This window comes from Peromyscus leucopus, chromosome X (assembly GCF_004664715.2).
Source record: "Peromyscus leucopus breed LL Stock chromosome X, UCI_PerLeu_2.1, whole genome shotgun sequence".
In the NCBI taxonomy this organism is placed as follows: Eukaryota; Metazoa; Chordata; class Mammalia; order Rodentia; family Cricetidae; genus Peromyscus; species Peromyscus leucopus.
The window spans coordinates 49,988,807-50,012,505 of NC_051083.1; the positions used below are offsets into that span (position 1 = coordinate 49,988,807).

At 36.0% G+C, this 23,699-nt stretch overlaps 1 pseudogene; it reads right to left on the reverse strand.

The window, feature by feature from the left end:
• Positions 1 to 3,998: 3,998 nt before the first annotated feature.
• LOC114704132 lies at positions 3,999 to 15,128 on the reverse strand (annotated as a pseudogene).
• Between the last annotated feature and the right edge of the window lie 8,571 nt (positions 15,129 to 23,699).

A 23,699-nucleotide genomic window follows, 5' to 3' on the forward strand; every position in this document is an offset into this window, starting at 1 on the left:
CAGTATTTAGAAATGATGGTGATATTTTTTTCACATTTTCTCACTTTGACAATATAGTAAAAATTCAAACCACAAATTACTTCTGAATTTCAAAAAAACTCCTAAGGCCTGAATTTTATAAATCTTAGTTATATATATACATTTACTCTTTCAAATATTTCCAAAAACATTTCTGAGGAGATTCAAATAAAACAAGCCATGTGAATACCGATTGCCTGCTGAGTGATTTATGTAGGGCAATCTCACTAGACTTCCCATAAATCCTGTAAGAAGCATGCCATTATAATCCTTTACAAATGGATTATAATTACCTGGATAATTATCTCTTCCAAAATCTTGCCAGGATTGAAACCAAGTATATTTACCGGTAATGTTAGTCATGTACTGTATCACTATGCTGGCAAAATTTATGTGACATATATTTTTGTATGAAGAATAATTGGCAATACACTTTTCCCAAAATAGCCATCAACTAATTATATGAGGCTAGTAAAGTAAATCATTTCTAAAACTGTGTCAAACTTGTGAATCAATGCAGAATCACACATGATCTTATGCCCCCAGCAATTAAATATAGTTCTGTCTTATTCGTTCATGAAGACTTTTCTTAATTTGGAAGTCTTATCTTTCATCTGTGGTTTGCAGCCAATAGTACACTATAGATCTTCCCATTACCTTGAATCATTACCATCCCATGTTATTATGAAAAAGAATCTCATAGATTCATATTAAATCCAAACTTTCTAACCTTGTGTTTTCATCATTACATAAGATTGATATTGAAGGTGGTTTTGAAAACTATCCAACCTTGTAATAGAAGGTTATTTTAGGAAGGTACGCTGTATTAATCCCAGCATGGGTTATTGATGCTAACATCAGGGAATGGGGAAATTTAGGTAGGCATGACCTTAAGATAAAATGACCCTTCCGCTGCAAAAGGAATACCCTGGTGGAGCTCTGGCTTTAGGGATAATTACTGGACAAGATGAATGATCTCAGTTTCTCTATACTTTATATCCAGGTTCCATACACTCTATTACCCTTTCTAGAAAAATCTGAATAAAATAAAACACCACAGAGGAAGGTCTGGAAATTATATGAACATTATCAACAAACTGAGCAGAAACTACTAACATTCATTTTCTTATATTATTTTTCTTGACAAAAACTAGGGTCATTTAGAATCTTTGCTCAAATCCATTGTTCCTCTTGAAATATTTTGTTGTTTTTCTGTCTTTCCTGGGAACAAGTTAATAATGATAATAAACTGTGGTCTCCTATTGCTTTGGGATTCTGAAACCCAGGGTCTATGCACTTCAACTGATCAATTAATAACTAAAATTGTCATTTATGCTGCACATCTTTCATTTGTAAAGTTTAAACATTTTCCAGTTCATAGTCAGTTAACAGAATTATTTTTAGATGTATATATTTCTTTCTTTAATCCTTTATTTATCTTAAGAATTGGAGCTAATACTCTCACATCAGCTTCTTTTTTTTTTTTTTTTTTTTTTTTTTTTTTTTTTCGAGACAGGTTCTCTGTGTAGCTTTGCGCTTTCCTGGAGCTCACTTGTAGTCCAGGCTGGCTCGAACTCACAGAGATCCGCCTGCCTGCTGCCTCCCAAGTGCTGGGATTAAAGGCGTGCGCCACCACGCCCGGCAACATCAGCTTCTATTTGTAATGTGCATAGAGTGCAAGAGATGGAAGCACACAATGTAGCATTGTAGGATCCTTATACATTTTAGAATTCTAAGATAAACATTAATTCTAAAAAATTACTTCTTTTTAAAGTGTAAATGAACATATACTTTTGAAGAAGCCAAAAGCACCTGAATCCTTCCCTCCACCACCACGTACAGGTGTGTGTGTGTGTGTGTGTGTGTGTGTGTGTGTGTGTGTGTGTGTGTGTGTGTGTGTTTGGTGAGCAATAGAGTGATAATCAAGAGGAGGTTACAATTCAATAAGCCAAATCTAGAAAAATTAAGTCTAAAGAAACCAACACGGCAAATAATACTAGAATCTCAATCCCACAACAGTGCATAAATCACCAATGTCCTGAATCAATTCTATTGTACTAAATGCCAGTTTCTAAGGCCAATATTGAACACATTGAAGCTCAGTATTTCCCTATGTACATATCAACGTCTCTTGCTGATGGTAAGTGGAAAACAGTATAAAATTTGGTGACAATGAAGTAGAGCAAATCAATTTAAAATATAGAAAAATAAGATGGTAGAACGACAATATACAATAAATTGTAAATGAGCAATAAAAATCAAAATACATGTTAGACTGCTTTTAAAAATTCATATGTGTGATTATAAGATATGATAAAACATAAGAAAAGCAAATAATTAAAAGGGTAGAAAATCATATTAGGCATATTCTATCTCCAAAGCCAATAGTAGGTATCCTATAACCCCAAAGCTAATATTAGGTAACCTAGTCCCCAAAGCAAATACATGTATATTAATATAAAATAAAAAAAATTTAAAACAAATGGTGTTGCTAGAGAAAGAAATAGGTAATTACATGATGATCAAAATGATAACTAGGGACTGGAAAGATGGCTCACTGGTTAAAAGCACTTACTGCTCTTGAAGAGGACCTGAGTTCTGTGCCTAGCACCTAACATTGATAACAAGTTCTTAAATTCCTGCTGAAAGAGATTCAATGCCTCTCTCGTCTCCTCATGTACCTGCACTCACTTACACATACCCTCACAGAGTCTGCATGCATAGATATAATTGAAAATAAAAATCAGTATTAAAAGTAAAGTGATGACTCAGCAGAAATTCAAAATTTCCAAGTCAGTATATACCTAAAATATATATACAAAAGTGTACTACAACTCATGAGAGATGAATTAATTTGCTATTGTCCTAAAATATTTCAAGAAAACTATTTTTGATATGTGAAGTTGCAAATAAAGAAGAAACTTAATTATATGAAATATCTGTGGAAAAGTTCTCAAACAGCTTGCCTAACTGGGAAAATACAGGATTCCATCTAATATTAAGAGAAATGCATTATTTTATGAAAACAACAGAAGATATTCTAAATCAGTAATTTATTATAAGAAGAGCAAACTTCATACAATTTAAAAAATAGATTCCATATTCTTTTACTCTAATATCAATATAATTTAGAAGTTCATAATAAAATGATATAAATTCCTCTCTACTAGAAACTGAGAAACACAATGGAAATTCATAACAAAAATTTTACAAAAAAACAGGAATGAAAAGTAAAGAAAATATTGCACATCAAAACCACAGAAGATTGTAAAATGTGGCAAAATAAGAGTACGTTAAATATCAATATGTATACTGTGAAAGAATATAGGCTCAAATTTATATGTGTGCTAGAAAATAAACCCAGTTTCACACATGCTAAGCATAAGCTATATCATGAAACTGTTTCTATAATCAAGGCTCAAAATTCAATGCAAGTATCTAACTTTGGAGTTAGAAAAGGAAACACTGAAATATCTTAGATAGCAGAAGAAATCAGCTAATAATAGTTTATTAAATGAAATAGTAGAAGAGAAACTGGCATTGTTTTTAAATGAAGTTAGCTCTCAAAGAAACAGATTTATGGATTTCTTTAACATTGATAAGACAAAAAGGAGACATGTTCTGGTTTTATTGTGTTTCTTTCATAGACATGCTCTAGTACCATTGCTGTGATAAAACACTATAGCCAAAACCACCTTAGAAGAGGCAAGAGTTTTGCTTTCACTTTGTAGGTCACAATCCATCATTAAGGGAAGTCAGGCCACAACCTTAAGCGGGAACTTGAGATAGAAGTCCTGGAGAAATGCTGCTTTCTGGCTCATTCAACAGGTCATTCTTAGTTAGATTTGTTCTTTCTTTCTTTCTTTTATTTTATTTTTCAATACAAGTCTTTTATTGTTCCAAAAGACACAATAACTTGTACTTATAACCCAGGATCTTTTTTCTGAAGCTAGGTGACCTGGGTCTTACTCATCAACCTGCTACACTGTTCCTGTTTCAGACACACAGGTGTCATCCAAAAAATTTCTGATATCCTTGATTTGAACTGTTATGGCTTGCTGAATCAAAGCTGCTGAATTTGAAACAAGTTCATTTCTGTCAAAGAATAATTTATCCTTCTGGGCTTGAGAAACAGAACAAGCAACACCTGTCCTTGTCCAGAGAAAACTCACCAAAGAAATTTCAGATTTCAACCAAGTACCCATTCTCCCAAATAGTGGCATTGGTATGGAAGTGAGCACATATAGCCCTCACCTTGTAAGGGAATCCCAGTGTAACACCCTTGATCATGTTCTGAACATGACTGCAGATGGTTTAGACAGTAGCAAGTTCCTTTCTGTTATCCCACCATTTTTCAAATTTAGCCTCTTCTTGTTCTTTCAAGGAAACTCTACCCTCTGGAGGGTTCCTCTGGGACCCCTCACAATGACTATGTGCCCTTTCAAAGTGATGTAGATTCCTATATAGTCCAGAGCCACCTTCCTGAGAATGGTGCTGCCTACAGTAAACTGACCTTTCCTACATCAATTAACCATCAAAATAAACCCCCCATAAACAAACCCACTATCCAATATGAGCTGGGCAGTCCCTCAATTGAGACTTCCTTCTCAGGTTACTCTAGGCTTGATCAAATTGACACTTAAAGCTATCAAAGAACTACATCTAACAAAATGAATGCTAAAACAGGTCATTCATAGGCCAACAATGAATGCATACTTATAGTCAAAGTTAGTCTTCAATCTCACTTCTCCATTTTCAGGCAGTATAATAAGCCTATGCAATATTCAGTCCTTTTACATTGCTATTAGGTCAAAGCAAGTCAATGTAAACGCTGGAAGAACAACATGAGGAGAGAATTAAGTATATTTGTGGTTTTCTTCTCACCTCCTGAAATTCTTTATTAATACTTTGCTTCTTGTTAATTCCACAAGGCTCACTCAATATCATTCTGCCTTTGAATTTTAGCAAAAATGTGCTGTTTGTGTGGGTGATTCTATTCTTGAGAGAATCAACACTCCAATAAAACTGGTGTTTTGAGCTGTTGTTAAGAGCAATTGGGTATGGTTTGGAAATGCCTGCATTGGGAAAGAACAAATTAAGTTTAGAAGAGATTATTACATTTTTCCCTTCAAATACAACTCCTAAAGTAAGAAAGTCAAATTCTTTCTATTCTCTCTGATTTTCCTGTGTGATGAGGCCAATTTAAATTATTTCTAAAAATAAAGCTTTGGCTTTTAGGGTTTAGGTAGTTCTCTGGATGATTGCATACAAAGGAGGATGTGTCTACCAACTCCTAAATATCCAGACACAATCCTAAAACTACTTATGAAATAAGTATCAGAGCAAATAGCAGTTGAAAATAGAATCTTATTCTGGATAATTTTCATATTTTCAAACTTGGAGAAATGAAGCAATTAACAGATACATACTTTTAATTGTAGCACTCCTTCACTCTACTTATGGGAATATTATCTATTGTTGAGTGTATTGCTCCTGTATATATAGTGAACTGGAGTCTAGTTGGATAGCTCTACTGACCTTGGTTGAGCTTATTCACACATGGGAAACATGTACACTTGGTTCAATGCTCTGATTCTATATCTCACATTCTCTAGCAGGCTAGCCAGAATTTTTTCCATAGTCATCACAAAAGGCAAACAGAAATGTGGAAGACTTAAAGTCATTGTCATCAAAACTATTGCTGGTAAGTCTCATGCCCAAACCTAACACTAAAGAATGAAACTATTACAACTTGTGCAGCAAGGAAGAGGAAATAGCTGAGGCTGATTTACTAATCTACCAAAGAAACTTTGATCTGTCATTATTCCCCAAACATTAGCCTTTGTGTCCTAAGGCCAATTTTCAAAACTTCACATCCCTACCTACACCATCTAGTAGTTCAAATATACCCCCTCTTATTTCGGGACTTTGATGGCTTTCTCTGTCCTAAGGACCAAGAGAATTTTACCAGTTTGGGGCTAAAAGATTGATAAATATGGGTATTTATTTCTAATTTGTGATGTATTAGTTTATAATCTGGGTTATTATTTCAGATAAATATGCCTCCACAAAAAAGTTATCCCTTAAAATCAAGGATATCTTTTAGACATCTTCAATTTCCCATAGACTTTAACTTGGTAGATGTTCAATAAATAACTGCTAGTTGTTTAATGTGCTTGCTACTTGTGATATTATCACACAAAAAAATCTTTCTTCTATATTAAGTGCAAAAAAGCACAGCTTATTAAAATGTAGATTTTTCTAGAGGCGATATGGAATGCATATTAGCTTAAAAATGAAGCCCTCAATTAAATATCTTTCTTCCTTGATGGAACACCTTGTTAACTGAACTTAAAGAAGATTATGTAAAGCATAGAAAAATCTCAAGTAACTGATGCAGTTATAAAGCAGAGGTTTTCAACCCTGGCTTCACACTAGAATCAGGAGGGCAATTTCTTCAAACAGTATCTATGCCCAGGGCTTACCCCAGATCAATTAGATGACTATCTCTGAAGATAGAACATGGACATCCTTATTTTTTAAACATCCATAGATAATTTAATGTGATGCCAAGGTTGATGGCAGGTGCTTTAAACTCTTCTAAAAATGCCAACAAGAAAGTTCAGAAATTGAGCAATGCACCTGGAAGCAGCACACGGCTGTTAACTTGGATATTGCTAAGCAACTCTGACAGGTGAAACAGTATCCTAATTAATTGGTCTTCCTAAGTCCATTATGGTCCTTCACCTGGCAGTGGTTCTAAAAAACAGGTTTGGAAATGCTGAATTTCAGTTAGAATAAAGTAGTTCCTAGATGCTGGCCAAGCAAACTTACAACTTGACTTATATTGTGATATAAAATTGATTTGATATCACTGGGATGCAGATCTCCTGATGAGAGCTGACAAAGACCAGCTGAGGCTCTAGTTAAATGATGTGTGAGAACTCCTAGGAGCAGACAATTGGAAACTAATGAGATGATAAAGGCTTTCAGGTATGTGAGTTGATCAGCTTCCTGCTGAGACCCTCCCTCTGAAGTAGAAGAGAATTCTCTGGCTCAAGGCCCTCCTTTACAGCTTAGGAGTAATCAGGATTAGTCCAGGGCAAATGTAATATTCCATTAAGATATGTCCCTGTTCATTTTGGAGATGAAGTCAGCAAGAAATCTGATCCAGTAAATATGGCTTCTATTACCCACAGACATATATTTTAATACAAAGAATATTTGCATAATCATGTTCACATAGTTGCACCAAGATGGTTGGTGACAGGATTTAAGAAGGCAATATTGGAGGTTTCATATACAGCTCATCAATAGAGTACCTGTTTAGCTTATCATGTGTGAGGCCTTACTTTCATTCTGTAACACTGAAACCAAAAGACCAGACATGGCTGTAATCCCAACATTTGGTCAGTGAAAGCGAGAATAAGTTCAAAATCATCTTTGTTTACATACCAAGTTTGAAGCCAGCCCAGGACAGAGGAGTCTTTGTTTCAAAAAACTGAAAACAACAAGAAAATAGTGTTAGATCATAGATTCAGACCACATGGCAAGGGACCAAGTTTTTTGCCTCGTAAGTCTGCAGACTTCGACTAAAACTTTTACCCGTAACCATCATCAAACTGGCTGTTGACTATTTATCCAGCACACAGTGGTTATGATGAGCAAAATTATGGATAAGGTTGTATTTTACAGTCAGAGTAAAATCATAAAAGGGCCTCTATAAAAAAAATTTAGTGGAAATTAGAAGTTCCAAGTTCAGGAAAATTAAAATCCTCATGCTAAGAAAATTTTGCCTGGGAATAAAAAATATTGGCAAAGTATGAAGAAAAGGTGCTAGCATTATCAAAAGAGTATCAATTTATTTAGACTAGCCTAGAAAAGTAATCTCCAAAATGGCCATAAATGCTCCACAGTACAGGGTTTTCATTATCAAATATGTATAGAAAATGTGGCAAACTACCTCTTTATAAGAGATTATCACTACATAGATCAAGAGTAAAGGCCAGTGATGAGCCAGATGTATGCTTACTTAGTCCAAAGTCACCAAAATATTAGAAAAAATAGAATCAATTATACCATACAATACATAGAACATCTTGGGGAAAACTGAAGCTATAGAATTTTTTTAACAGAAAGTTGATCAATTAAATGAAACTAAATGAAACAAAAAGCTAGATAATGAGCAAAATTCTATGAACTTATTATTTCTTAATACATATGACTTGAGGTAGGTATAATTATAAAAAATCTTTTAGATTTTAGCACTCACAGGAGTAATGTCTTCTGAGCTAAACTATTAAAATTAATTCAAGGAACAGTTCTAAAGCAACTAATGACCAAAATTCAAGAATCTAATATCTGTATCACTTTCCTCTGTAAGTCTTTCAGTTTTTCAGTGTCTCTTGACAACAACACCAACGTTTTCATGACACTTTGTGCAGCAAAATCAAATGTAACTATTACCAACTATTTCTCCTTTCATTTATATATTCTTTCCAGAAAGACTGTTTTTATAATAGTTCAAAACTTTTTAGAATCTGCTGTTATCAGTTTTTCAAAATGTATATTATATCATGATTGTGTTTCTGTAACACTTAGCTCACTAATATTGCTACTAGATAGGGAAGATTTACATAATATTGATATGGTTTCATCAATAGCCTTTGAATATGAATGAATAATGTATTATCTATTCTTATAAATCAGTTATCAAAAGTTGTTTTACATTAGAATATCTACATATTACTTCAGTAGACTGAATTTTATAATCAACTGTTATTACACAGTTATTTGAAGGAAGAGGTAGTTTTATATCTTTTCATTTTATTGAAAATAGTTTTTTTCTTATACAATGTATCCTGATTATAGTTTCTCCTCCCTCTGCTTCTCCCAATTCCTTCCTACCTCCTATCTCCTCTGATCCATTCCATTTCTGTCTTTCATTGGAAAAGAACAGGTTTCTAAGACATAGCAACCAAACATGATAAAAAAACAATACAATATAATAAGATAAAACAGAAAACATCTTATTGAAGTTGAACAAGGCAACTCAACAGAAGGAAATGAGTCCTAAGAGCACACACAAGAATCAAAGACCTACTCATTCTCACACTCGGGAGTCCCACAAAAATACTAAGATAAAAGTTATTCACAGAGGACCTGGTGCAGACCCGTGTAAGCCTTGTGCTTGCTGCTTCGGTTTCTATGTACTTATAGGCACCTTGCTTAGTTGAATCAGAAGGCCTTATTCTCCTGGTATCCCCCCCCTCTGGATCTGACACTCTTTTTGCCTCCTCTTCTGAGGGAATCCCTGAGCTTGGAGGGAAGAGATTTGATTGAATCATCCTTTTTAGATTCTCTTTCTATATTTGTGGCTGTGGGTCTCTGCATCTGTGCCCATCTGTTGCTGGAGAAAGTTTCTCTGATGATGACTGAGCAAAGCACAGATCTATGAGTATAGCAGAAATCATGAGGAGTCATTTTATTAATACTTATTTTAGAACACCAGTAGTATTTAGTTTTACCCTAGTGTAGATGAAATTCTAAATGGTCTTATTAAATAAGAAATACAGAGCCAAATGCAGAGTTAAAAGTCCAAAAGATCAGAGCACTAGCGAAGGCTTTAGCTTACCAGTCACTGCCATCCTTCCCCTGAGAAAGAGACCTTCTCCTGTGTGACCCGTCTTTTTATTGCCTTTCTGTTCTACCTTCTCATTGGCTTTAAACCCAAACACATGATTTCCTCGTCACTGCCTGTCTATACAGACCTCCAGGTCTTTATGGTTCACACTGAGATTAAAGGTTCGGTTCACCTCTTGGCTGTATGTGTCCTTGAACACACACAGATGCTGCCTGCCATGTGATCTGATTAAGGGAGTGTCTCACCAATGCCAGACATCTGCTAAATGGCTAGCTTTTAGCTCTGACCCCCAGGCAACTTTATTCATCAACATACAAACAAAATCACATTTCAACACAAACAAAATACCATCATACCGTAGGTCTTTGCGCCATCTAGCCTTTTATTCTCAGTTACCCAAACAGTGTCAGGTAATGAGGTCTCTTAAAAATTGGTGATATAGGTCCCAACTAGCCATATCTTGTTACCAAATGAGGATTACAGTAGTGTGACTGAGCTGCATTCTGTAGATGTAACCAACCGTCTTATTAAATAAGAAACACAGAAACAATGTAAAAGAGAAAGCCAAGAGGTCAGAACTCAGAGCTAAAATCTCACCCTTCCTCCTGCTGTCCCAGTTTCCCGAAAGAGAGCTATTTCCTGTGTGTAAGTCGTTTTTCTAGTCATTCTGCCTTCTCATTGGTTGTAAACCCAAACATGTGACTGCCTTGTCACTGTCTGAATGTACAGCCCCTTAGGTCTTAAAGGCATATGTCTCCAATGCTGGCTGTATCCCTGAACACACAGAGATCTATGGGATTAAAGGCATGTGCCACCACCGCCACACTGTCTATGGCTCTAATAGCTCTGACCCCCGGGCAACTTTATTTATTAACATACAATCAAAATCACATTTCAGTACAATTAGAATACCACCACAGCATTCAGTTGATTTCTTGGCTAAAGGAGTTACACTAAAATCCCCAAACAACCCAGCCTGTAGCTAAAGTAATGGGTTGCTCTTTGGATACTGACAGCAAGGCTTGATTGCCAAGGATAACACCCACACACCTCGCTGAACATGGGCAAATCCACAAGCCTGCACCCCCTACATTGTAGTGTCTTTGGTGCTGGGAAAGCACTGTCCAGGCCAAAAAATAAATGTAAATACCAACCCAGCCATAAAATCTTTGGCCTACAATCTGTCCTGCCTACAAGATACACTACCACAGTGGTGGCACAGAACTTTTGAGAGCAACCAATCAATGTTTGATTTGACTTAAGGCCAATTCCAAGAGAAGAAATAGTTTTTGAAAAGGCTTTGGAATAACTTCTTGATGACAAGTTGAATGGTATCATGAATGCAACAGAACAGAAATAAATATGCAAGTAGTGGTAAAGCAAAGGTAAAAATATATGATCCACATACTTAACCACTCATATATGTATGAAGAAACAAACACACACACATACACACACACACACACACACACACACACACACGTATATATTTGATAAAAGCCAGCAATATCTTTGTCTGAATAATTTATTTAATGAAGAGCACATAGCAATAAGAGCAAATATATTTGTACTGACTTAATCCTTGCACCATATCTGTTGCTTTACTATATCAATTTAATACCCTCAATGAATTTATATCCTATGTATTAATATGCATTCTTTAAAACAGAAATTGATTTTAATCCATTGCATAAGAATCTAAACCACTTGGTGTTAGTGATGATAATGGTATCCCCAGTTAGGGACTGAATAGTGGTAAGATGTCCTTTAGACCATGTAGTATAGTTCTGTAGCATGTAGGAGGTTTCATCAGTCACAGAGTGTATATAAGTTGATAGTCCCATAAAACTGGTGTTTCAACTACTCCCTATGATACTCATAAGACAATGTGTCTTAAGATGGCATCTCTCAAAACATATGTCTCTCATTAAATTACTTCTAACTCATGCATGAAAATAAATTAGCAAGTACTATGAAAGCTTCATGTTAAATAATATCATTGTTTATTGTTTCTGCAAGTTTATAGAAATCAATACTTTTTATATCACATATTACAAATTCTCTTCACAAAGTATGATAATGTATCAAGGAAAATTACTCTGTAGTTTTCATTGAAAAATGTACTCAAATTTGTGCTTTCTCATGCTGGCACCGCAAACAATTATATTTTACAACAGAACATTGAAACAAACACATTTAGGCTGAAATCTCAAGATATATAAGGCTTATATTATTTGATTGGAACATACCTTGTAATATTATATGACCAACCCAGAAATGTCACATACATAAATTATATTACATTTTACAAAGGAAAAAAAGTTCATATCCTTAAAGATTTATAAACTTATAAAATATAAGGAAATATATGCTACCTTAGGAAATGAATATGATTTTATTCACAAAGACAAATTATAGAGAAATAATCATTTAGTTGCTTGTAGTTGTGGTAAAAAATTAGGAGAAATTTTGGCTTGGGTAATTAAATCCCTTAGTAACAAAATATCACTGGCAATTGAAATAATGAAACTGCTCTTAGGAAAAGAGAACCTCTTTGGTCTTTACAACTCTTTAGTCACAACGCAGGTATTGTAATAAAATTAATAAACAACAATTTTTGGAAATGTATTTGAATCCAAATTAACCAAATTTACTGAAACATTTCACAAGAGAAATCTAGAATAGCTAGTTAATTTGAAGAAAGTATAAAATTGTAATATGTTGCCCATGCTTCTCAATTTCTATAATGTGAATATTTGAATATTGAAATCACCATATTTAATAAAATTTCTAATACACCAAGTATGCTTCTCTTTTTCATTTTTAATTTTATTTTATTGAAAATAGATTATTTCATACCATATATTCTTTTGTTGCTGTTGTTGTTTTCTTTTATTTATTTAAAATATTTTTCATTTTACATACATACCCCAGTTCTCCATCCCTTCCCTTCTCCCACCCCCCACTTCATGCCATCCCATCCCCTATCTATTCCTCAAAAGAAGTGAGGCCTCCTTTAGGGAGTCAACAAAGTATAGCATACCAAGTTGAGGCAGGACAAAGCCCCTTCCCCCTCTATCAAAGCTGATCAAGGTATCCCACCATAGGGAATATGCTCCAAAAAGCCAGTTCATGAACCTGAGATAAGTCCTGATTCCACTACCTATAATGGTATTTGCTCAGTCCATGACCTTAGGCTATAGGCTCAGAAGGAGACAGTGCTTCTTGACTTTGTATGTGACTCTTAAAAGGAAAGGGAGAAGGGTCACAAGCCCCTTCTCCCTGCTCCTGTCTGTGAGGTAGATTTGCTTTCAGTCAGATCAGAGGACAAATTCAGCTGTCTGCTCCATTCTGTATTCATGAATGTATTTCCTCAATTTACCTTAATAAATTTACCTAATACTTCTTAAACAGACTCCCATGGATTTATTACTTTAACTACCGGGGCCCCACAAACAGATCAAGCCACAGCACTGTCACTCACATTCAGAGGGCATAGGTTGGTCCAATGCAGGATCCCCAGCTGCCAGTCCAGAGTCCATGGGCTCCCACTAGCTCTGGTCAACTGTCTCTGTGGTTTTCCCTATCATACTCTTTGACCCCCCTTGCTTGTATGATCCTTAGTCTCTCTCTTTAACTGAACTTCAGGAGCTCAATCCAGTTGTTGGCTATGGGTCCCTGCATCTGCTTCCCTCAGTTACTGGATGACAATTAGTTTTGCTAGGCTCTTATCTGGGTTTGTCCTTGGGAATTCCTGGGAATTCCCCTAGCACAGGGTTTCTCTCCAGCCCCATAATGGCTCCCTCTTGATTATCACAATATTTCTTTCATTTCTCTCCCTCTCCACCCCTCCTCCAAATCAGCCATCTTGATCCCTCATGTTACCCTTTCCCATCCCCTCTCTTCTACCACTATCTCAGTTTTCCCAGGAGGCAAACAATTTGCCCTTCCTGGGGCCCTCCACTCCTGTCCCTCTTAGGATTCTCCTATTTACCTAGCTTCTCTGATGTTCTGGATTGTAGCCTGGTTATCCTTTGCTATGCATCTAATATCCACTTATGAATGAGTATATGCTGTGTTTGCCTTTCTGGGTCTGGATTACCTCACTCACAATTATTTTTTCTAGTTGCATCCATTTGCCTACAAATTTCATGATGTCATTGTTGTTTACAGCTGAGTAATACTTCATTGTATAAATGCAGAATATTTTCTTGATCCATTATTTGGCAGAGGGGTATCTAGGTTGTTTCCATGTTCTGGCTATTATGAATAATGCTGCTATGAATGAAGTTGAGCAAGTGTCCTTCTGGTTTGATTGAGCATTTTGGGTATATGCCTAATAGTGGTATTGGTGTTTTTTTGAGGTAGATTGATTCCAAATTTTCTGATAAACTTCCATACTGATTTCCAGAGTAGCTGTACAAGTTTGTACTCCCATCAGCAGTGGAGGAGTTTTCCCCTTACTCCACATCCTCTCCAACATAAAGTATCATCAGTGTTTTTGAACTTACCATTCTGATATGCATAAGATGGTATCTCAGTGTCATTTTGATTTGCATTTCTCTGATGACTAAGGATGTTGAACAATTCCTTGAATGTCTTTCAGCAATTTGAGATTCTTCTGTTAAGAATTCCCTGTTTAGCTCTGTACCCCATTTTTAACTGAATTATTTGGTATTTTGATGTCTAGATTCTTGAGTTCGTCATGTATTTTGAAGATCAGAAGGATCAGATGTAGGGTTAGTAGAAGATCCCATTCTGTCAGCTGCTATTTTGCCTTATTTACTATATCCTTTGACTTACAGAAGCTTCTCAGTTTCAGGAGATCCCATTTATTAATTTTTGCTCACAATGTCTGTGCTACTGGTATTATATTCAGGAAATGGTATCCTGTGTCAATACATTCAAAGCTACTTCCCACTTTCTCTTCTATCAGGTTTAGTGTAACTGGATTTATTTTGAGGTTTTTCATTCGTTTGGACTTGAGTTTTGTGCATGGCGATAGATATGTATTTATTTGCATTCTTCTACATGTTGAGATCCAGGTATGCCAGCACCATTTGTTGAAGATACGTCTTTTTTCCATTATACAATTTTGGCTTCTTTTTCAACAATTAGGTGTTCATAGGTGTGTGGATTAATGTCAGGGTCCTCAATTTGATTCCATTGATCCACATTCTGTTTTTATGCCAGTACTAAGCTGTTTTTGTTACTATAGTCCTATAGTAGAGCTTTAAGTCAGGGATGATGATGCCACTGGAGGTTCCTATATTGTACAAGATTGTTTTGACTATACTGGGTCTTTTTGTTTTTTCATATGAAGTTGAGTGTTTTTCTTTTGAGATCTGTGAAGAATTGTGTTGGGATTTTAACGGAGATTGCATTGAATCTGTAGATTGCATTTGGTAAAATTACAATTTTTACTATGTTGATCCTACCTATCCACGAGCATAGGAGATTTTTCCATTTTCTGATATCTTCTTTAATTTCATTCTTCAAAAACTTAAAGGTCTTGTTATACAGGTCTTTCACTTGCTTAGTTAGAGTTACCCCAAGATATTTTATGTTATTTATGGCTATTGTAAAGGGTGATGTTTCTCTGATTTCTTACTCAGCCCATTTATCATTTGTGCATAGGAGGGCTACTTTTTTTGTTTGTTTTTAATCTTGTATCCTGCCACATTACTGAAGGTGTCTATCAGCAGTAGGAGTTCCCTGGTAGAATTTCTAGGGTCACTTATGTATATTACCATATCATCTGCAAATAGCTGAAGTTTGAATTCTTCCTTTTCAATTTGTATCCCCTTGATCTCTTTTTGTTGTCTTATTTCTCTAGCTAGAACTTCCAATGCTATACTGAACAGATATGGAGAGAGGTGACAGCATTTTCTTATTCCTGATTTTACTGGAGTCACTTTGAATTTTTTTTTTTCATTTAGTTTGATGTTAGCCGTTGGCTTGCTGTATACTGCTTTTATTATGTTTAGGTATGTTCCTTTTATCCCTGATGTCTCCAAGACCTTTATCATGAAGGGGTGTTGGATTTTTGTCAAAGGCTTTTTCAGCATCTAATGAGATGATCATGTGGGTTTTTTCTTTCAGTTTGTTTATATGATGGATTATGTTGACAGATTTTCATATGTTGAACCACCCCTGCATCACTGGAATGAAGCCTACTTGATCATGGTTGATGATTTTTGATGTGTTCTTGGACTCCATACAATATATTTTAACTATAGTTTCCCATCATCCAACTCCTCTCAGTGCTCTCCACCTCCCTTTGCACCCAGACCTGCCCACATTCTGTCTCTTGTTAGAAAGCAAACAGGCATCTAAGGGATAATACTAAAACAAAATATAGTAAGATAAAACAAAACAAAGTAGAACAAAAATGAAGCAAAGAAAAGAGCCAAAGATAAAGCACAAGAAATACATCTAAACATCCTTGTGCAGCCATCATCAGAGAAACTTTGACCTGTATGAAATGGGAACAAATATAGAGACCCACAGCCAGTTGATATATAGAGAGTGAGAGAGCTCTTGGAACACTCAGTCCTAAATGGGATGTCTCCATCAAATCCCTCTCCTCAGAGATCAGAAGAGGAGGCAGAAAGAATGTAAGAGCAATAGGTGATAGAAAACACCAAGGAAACAAGGCCTTCCAAACACAGCACTGCTGACCCACATTTGAATTCACAGAGATTGAGACAGCATGCACAGGGCCAGCACAGGTCCTCACCAGATGAGCTCCTAGATCTGGAAAAAGAAGTGTATATTTGCCTCCAGCCCTAACCCAGAAGCTATATCCAAATGATAACCACTTGAAAATGAAACAAACAAACAAGCAAACAGTTTTCTCCAAACTACTCTTAAGGGTAGGCCCCATGTCCAACAGAAGATGGCAAACAGAAAACAGATTCAGTGGCATCTTTAGAGGTTCCTAGTCTCATAATACTGTGTCAGGGCATTTTTTTAACCATACAGGTCATTGGCAATATATATGTGTGTGTACATATATATGCATATATGTACATGCATATATATGTATATTATATACATATATGCATATATATGTATATACATATATGCATATATATGTATATATATTGCCTTCTGTTATTGTGCTTTTATGGGACCCCTGTGGGTGCGAGCACATGTGTCTTTGTTTCTCTTTTTATAACAATATTTACTGAATAATGCATTTCATGGAAACAAATTTGTACTAGCATAAAATGAAATACTACATAAATAATTTATAAAAAATATTTATCAAAATTATAATTTTCTAATTATACATAATCAATTATATTATTAGATTAGTGAATACATCACATTTATAAAATTAAAATATTTTGCCTCTGGATGTTTTCTTCTCTATCCAAATTTCCATATTCTCTGCAAATCAAAGCCATATTAATTGCCAATGTTTTTGTACTTTGCAAAATGTGCTTCTAATCATATATAAAACATTTACAAAGTGAGCTAGTTTTTTAAGTGTGTTTAACAGTACCTTTTTAAAAAATACAATGGTAAAGTTCATTCAATCATCATTACTTTATTTAAAAAACAAAGAAAAATAAATTAATAGTAGTCAGTAAAATGTCAGCAATTAATTCTCAGGTCTACAAAAATGGTATACCAGTTATAGGAAGACTGAATCATTTTGCAAAATAATATATTCTTCTGTAATTAAAAAAAATATCATGCCATAAGATAGTAATTGTATGGTATCATTTTAGGAGACCATTACTGTATACATCCATGTGGTTTTACTTTAAAGAAATAATCAAATATTGAAAATATCTCTAAGAATCCTCAAAACACTCAGGAAGAAAAGGCAGATGGATCTTAGTGAGGTTGAGGACATACTATTCAACGTAAAGAGTTCCAAGATAGGCAGTGGTACGTAGAGAGACCTACCTCAAAAAACCTAAAAAAATTGAAGAACAAATCAAAAGAATGATTAATGGTTGTGGTGACTGATGTGGTCAGAAGAAAAAAATAAAGGCATTTCAAGCATCAGTCAACAAATATACATGGCAATAAATATGTATATAACACGCTGTTATATCAGAAAGAGATTTATTTGACAGAGACACACATACTATCTAATTATGCTGTACACAAAGGCAATTAATTTATAGCTAGAACACTAGGTACCCATGGTACCACAAGATTTTTTGTTTGTTTGTTTTTTGTTTTTTCGAGACAGGGTTTCTCTGTGTAGCTTTGCGCCTTTCCTGGGACTCGCTTGGTAGTCCAGGCTGGCCTCGAACTCACAGAGATCCACCTGGCTCTGCCTCCTGAGTGCTGGGATTAAAGGCGTGCGCCACCATCGCCCGGCTGGTACCACAAGATTTGGAGGTCAATCTCATTAGATGACTAGAACCCGAAGTGCCAGTACCGGGGCTTAAAGAGATACCTTAGCAAATAAGAGGACTGGCTGTTCTTTCAGAAAACCCAATTTAGGTTCCTGAGTTCGTGCAGCAGCTCACAACCATCTGTAACTCCAATTGCAGGGGGGGGGGGTATCTTTTTCTGACCTCTGTGGTCACCAGGAATATGTGTGTTCTACATACATATGTACAGATGAACACTCCCACATATAAAATAAAAATATATAAATCTTTAGTAAAACAAAAATGTTCAGCAGCAGTGTTTCTAATCTGTGCTTCATAGGAAAAGGAAGTTTAGCTTCTGGAAAGCTCTAGTGATATATTATGTATCAAATAAAGCTTGCCTGAGGATCAGAGGACAGTGCCAGCCACTAGATTAAACATAGAGGCCAGGCAGTGGTGGCACACACCTTTAATCCCAGTACTTGGGAGTCATACACCTTTAGTCCCAGCACTTGACATCTCATGCTTTTGCTACCAGTATTTGGAAAGCATACATACCATTCATTCCAGCACCAGGGAGGAAGTGATATGGCTGAGAGGACAAAGGTATATAAGGCATGAGGAGACAGAAATAGAAGCCTGTTTGGCTGGAGGCCTTTTGGCTGAGGACTCAGAGGCTTTCAGTCAGAGGATTCGTCAAGTTGGGGCTGGAGAGATGGCTCAGCCATTAAAAGTTAGGCTCACAACCAAAAGATAGGATCTTGCCTTCTATTCGGTCTAAGGATTTGGTAGTGGTGAGAAGTTTCTCTAGTTCTTTTATCTCTCTGATCTTTCAGCATTTAATCCAATATTTGGTTCTGGGTTTTTTATTATAAGACAATTAGCATTCGAGCAACAGACAGCCTGAGGTTACATAGGACACCTTTCCTCCCCTCCTATACTACTAAACTGGTGCACTGAAGTGCAGTGGCAGGTGGAGTGGGAGAAACAGTCATTGGAATCACTTTCATTTTCTTTGGTTCCAGCAAAGCAACCTTAGTGAAAAAGGCTGGCTAGAGGCTAAAAAATCACCATGAGAAGGTGTTGTTCTCCACATACTACTTACTGCCCACAAGCTGCTGTGACTGCCTCACCTGCTCAGGAGTTTGTGTCAGGAGCACAGCAAGAGTTCTCCCATTGGGAAGTCTTGAAAGGAGACACTGGAGAGTGAGTTCCGGAAAATATCAGTAAGAACTTACAAGAATATCTTTCCCCCATCAAAAATGTAATTACCATATACAAATGGAGAAGGCTGACGGACATGGCCTGTTGATAAAATAGTGAGAAGCCAAGAGGCTGAGACTGGTGGTAGATAGTAATTGAGGTGGGAAATGTGAAAAGGCCATGGAGGGCCTGGACTATCAAAAAGTATTCAGACAATACAGAGAGGCTCAATACTCACTGAATTTAGCAGTCTGGAAGTGATATGACAGGATTTGTTTGCAATAACAGGAAGATTGATGGTGGTTGGAGGGTGGCGCTAAGGAAGAAGGATTAATAAAGGAAAGATACCTCAGGGACAATGGGCCATTCAAGCCAAGCTGTTTGGAGAGAGAATGACCTTGAGTAAAAGTCTTTTTTTAAAACTCTGCTGTTTACCAGAGACTTCCAGCTGGCTGGGAAGAAGGCCCATTATGTGTGGACCAGTAAGGAAAAGCTGAGAGACTATCTGCAGCAAAAATACCTGGCTCACATCAGGAAATTTCTTCTGGACCTCTGATGGGCTTAACTAGTAGTAGATGATGCTCATACAAATCAAGTATTAGGAGCTCAGGAACATTGTTGATTCCCCATTTACAGGGACTATCAAGAAGCAACCTAAATTCTGAGGATTAAATGTATCTGTCACTGCAAAAAAAGTCTTCAGAATGTACTATGTTCAAAAATGTCATAATCATTTAACACATTATATGTTGACAATATCTGCATATAAGCAGAATAACTACTTATGGATTAATAGAGAGAAATATAATTTTCCTGAAAGTGGAAAGTGTTCCATAAACATTTTTAAAGTCATTAATCTGTCAGGGAGTGGTTTTGGGGTGTTTGTTGTTGTTGATTCTTTGTTTTTGGTTTGCTTTTTATTTTAAAACAACAGCAACAAAACAATTGTAATGCTCAGACCTTGTAAAGTAGAAACTAAGCCAGTATTCTTGGGAGGACTTGATAGATACTTTATTCACATATAAAGGTGATGCTTGTTCTTTGTACAGTTGACCTACTTGATTTGATCAAAATAATTTACAAAGATGATATGTTAGGAATGACCACAATATGGTCAGTTACATCTGAGTAAAAGAAGTTATTAATATATTGAATATATACAAATGAATAATATTACAAAGTAAAACTGTTAGACCAATATACTTGCTTCTGAATTCTGGGAGGCTACAGGGTTGCAGATACTGATAAAATGTTTCATTTTTATTTATAGAAGCTTGATCAACAAACTGAGCAATAGAAATAGACTAACAAAGAAAAGATATTCTACTCTAGAGATATAGGATAGTAGCAGAGGGATTGTGTAGCATGCACCAAGCCCTAGGTTCAATCCCCAGTGCTATAAAAATTGACATTCTTTAATTCCATCACAAATCGAATAATGATGTTTCAGCCAAATAGCTACAATAAGATTTTCTTCTTTGCACATATGTGAACTCAAACACTGGGCTTTAAGGTAGCAATCTGATTCTGCTGTCTGCCTCTAGACTGACAAAGGGTCATGAACTTCTTGACTCAGTTCATTCTTGGGACCATGAGTTGTTAATGCCTTCTTAGCTTGGAAGCTTGTGATTGAATCTATTCTTTAAAATATAAATTGACCAGAAAACCTATTGCACTTCCTTGCAAGAAGCTCTTGGACTATTTTCCTTCGTTGAAGACATAGATTTCAGCTTTTCTATTTCTAAAATCTACAGGAAAATATCAGAAAGTAAAAACTCACTTGGTAATGAGACCAAGAAGTTATGGTTAATTTACTGTTGTGCTAATAAAAAATTATCTATTGTACTGCAGTCAATAACCTTATTGTTAGAGCTTCACTAGACTTTTAATAGAAAGAAGAAAACTGTTTTATAGTAGTATGAGTACTAAGCAATTTCTAATGCCTTCCTATAAAATATCTAATATCTGAAATACTTCTATTAATAAAACAATGTATCTGCAAAAATGTGACACTAGAGCCCAACAGTGGTGACATAACACCTTTAATCCCAGCACTCGGGAGGCAGAGGCAGGTGGATCTCTGTGTGTCCGAGGGCAGTCTGGCCTACAAAGCAAGTTCCAGGAAAGGTCCAAAGCTACAAAGGGAAACTATGTCTCTAAAAACAACAACAACAAAAAGTGACACTAGGAGAACTGAAAACTGAACATCTCTTCCAATTTGATGATTTTTTTGCATGCATTTTTTTACATTGATAATTAGGAAATCTATTGGGTTGGCAAGATGGTACAGTGGGTAAAAGTATTTTGCTGTGGGATGTGAATATGTGTTGCTCTGATTGGTTGATAAATAAAGCTGTTTGGCCAATGGTGAGGCAGAATAAGATTAGGCAGAACATTTGAACTGAAGAGATGGGAGAAGAAAGGAGAGTTAGAGGAAACACCAGCCTGCTGCCCAAGGAGCAACATGATACCAGCAGACCAGTACTGCCATGGACAAGTGGCAACATATAGATTAATAAGATTGGGTTAATTTAAGATGAAAGAGCTAGCTAGCAAGAAATTGAAACCATAGGCCATACAGTTTGTAATTAATATAAGCTTCTGTCTGAGGAATTACTTTGTAAGCAGCTGTGAGACACGTGGGTGGGAGAGATACATCCAGACGGCTGGGCAAGTCAGGACTAGAGAAACTTCTGTCTACAAATGGTTCCCATATGTGACAGCAAGAGTTTCCACCTAAAACCTGAGAGAACTTAAAAAGAGGTTCTAAAATGATGCTAAAAACAGCTTCCTAGTTCATGTCTCTCATTACCGGCCACAGTACAGAGACAAGTTCCCTGGTTGTGGCAGGCTTCAGCTTCAGCATTTTGGATTCCCACCGTAGTACACAGAGGTGTCTCTAAGCCTTGCAGCACACTGCTTGGCAGATTTAGCTTTCGATAATACAGACAAAAAAAAAAAAAGGTTTCTGGGCTACACACTGCTTGATGGAAGCATAGACCCACTGCTTCCCAGAGTTGTCAGTGAGCATGGCTCCCAGAGCTCTTGGTAAAAGTACCTCTGCCATGTTTAAAAGTCAAGCAAGGTGGAGTCAAAAGCCAAGGCTTCTGCTTCAGTCCTAGCCATGCTGCAGTTTAAAGCAATGATCAGAAAAGGATTATAGATGCACAATAAGACAGATTTAGATGGAATAAACCTCCATATGTTTTACAATGTGTGTAAAAGTGTACATAGGCTTCAAAGAGAGAGGGAAAGGAGTGTAGGCAGTTATATAAAGAAACAGATGTTAAAAATAAAGTCTTTATAGAGAAAGTAAAAGTAATATAAAATATAAGCCATGTAAAGATGGAAATTATACAGAGAGTCTGGATTATATTGGCACTGGGATTTTTAACTGCAAAGAGACATTGGATTGTAGAGGCTACTCAGTTAAACCAATAATTTTTTTTTTTTTTTTTTTTTTTGGTTTTTCGAGACAGAGTTTCTCTGTGTAGCTTTGCGCCTTTCCTGGGACTCACTTGGTAGCCCAGGCTGGCCTCAAACTCACAGAGATCCGCCTGCCTCTGCCTCTCGGGTGCTGGGATTAAAGGCGTGCGCCACCACCGCCCAGCTCCAATATGTATATTTTAAAGGTATCTTAACTTCAAAATTTATGTCTAAGAATATGTTTCTTTGGAAAAGAGGTTCAGCTTTTGTTTCCATAGAAGATGAGAAGCTGTGGATTGCTTCTAGGCTAATATGGTTTGATCAACCAAGACCCCCTGAAAGGTTGATACAGCCTCACACACTAATATAGCCAAGATATAACTATAATTCTTAGTTTTTTACAGGATCCCCATAAGATTGCCACTGCCCCCAATCAGCAGTAAGTAGTGATATCAGAAGCTGTGCACAAATTCCCAAAATATTGTTTATAAATGTTTAATTTTATCCCAAGGGAATTGATTATAAATGCAAACTCTAAAGAAGTAAAGGGAATATTATACATATGATAGGATGAAAGGGTAGATTAGGTAGATTATCGAATCTACTTTTAAAGAGCAACAACTTGTTTAAAATGCTTTACATTGCTATGGAATTTGGTTTATTGATGCAAATTAAGCTGCTTTTGTTATACTGTATATATTTTTGCTCCTGTTTGGGGTGTTACATTTGTAAACTCGTTTGAAATTATGGTGTATAGTTGAGAAATACAGATTAATAATTAGTGTACAGTTGAGAAATACAGGTTAACAATTATTCATCTATGATAATCAAACTTGTCATGTTCGTTTTTGAGATATACATAGAAATATTTCAATTGTGTAGATAATCTTCAAAAACTTCAAAAACTTACGGAATATGGCATTTAAAATGTTTTAAAAACTTAGACTGTTCTGGACAGTGAGACATGTCTGCTCCTGGCAGCACCAGTTTACTTCAAAGAAGAAGATGAGCATCTAAGTCACTCCATATGGAGTTTATCTTCTTCTTGGCAAAATTAGCCATTTGGGCAA